Here is a 1,012-nt window from a genome sequence, read left to right as displayed (position 1 = left end):
ATAGAACTATAGGAACTTTGTTTCAACAGGAACTATTGTTTCATTCAACAGGATGTTGGATTCTATACCTCATGTTGGTCCATTCAACAACAATAGAACTATAGGAGCCTTGTTTCAACAGGATGTTGATTCTATACCTCATGTTGGTCCATTCAACAACAATAGAACTATAGGAGCCTTGTTTCAACAGGATGTTGATTCTAGACATCATGTTGGTCCATTCAACAACAATAGAACTATAGGAACCTTGTTTCAACAGGATGTTGATCCTATACCTCATGTTGGTCCATTCAACAACAATAGAACTATAGGAACCTTGTTTCAACAGGATGTTGATTCTATACCTCATGTCATGCCATATTGGAACGGTTTTATTGATCATGTCTGTTGGGAAAATGTTTGGATATTGCCACACACATACCTACATATTAACAAAATGAAGGAAGTTTCTTTTAAAATGATTAATACATATTATCCTACCAACCACCATATCATGAAGAAGTTTTAAGAAAAATATAAATTCAAATTGTACCTTTTGTAATGACCAGCCAGAAACAGTGTTGTATCTTTTTCGGTATTTCATGCATTTAAGGAATCTGTGGCAAGACATCGGTAGATTTATAATCAAACACATTTATGAGGATTTTACACTGTTGTGGAGAGATGTACTGCTTGGATTCTTTACCTACGATAGAAATAAGTTGAAACAATTAATTTCATTATTCTTTTGGCCATATTCACAAATCTAAATGTACAAACAAAACACCACATTTTGTTTACATTACAAAAATAAATGGAACTTTTATTTTAAGACAATTAAATACAACAAATAAGCTGTTAGAATGATAAACGTGTATATTCCCCTTTCGGTCCTTGTGTAATGTGATAATTGTACCCCCAAGCCCCGCCCCCAGCCCCAGCCCCGCCCCAGCCCCGCCTCCAGCCCCTCCCCTAGTCCATTGTCCTTGGGATATTCTTTATATGTGCTTGTGTTCCCCCGTGTATTTTTTGT

This window comes from Oncorhynchus keta, unplaced genomic scaffold, assembly GCF_023373465.1.
Source record: "Oncorhynchus keta strain PuntledgeMale-10-30-2019 unplaced genomic scaffold, Oket_V2 Un_contig_15843_pilon_pilon, whole genome shotgun sequence".
NCBI classification, from domain to species: domain Eukaryota; kingdom Metazoa; phylum Chordata; class Actinopteri; order Salmoniformes; family Salmonidae; genus Oncorhynchus; species Oncorhynchus keta.
The sequence above is the reverse complement of the archived record's forward strand: the minus strand, read 5'-3'. Positions refer to the sequence as shown.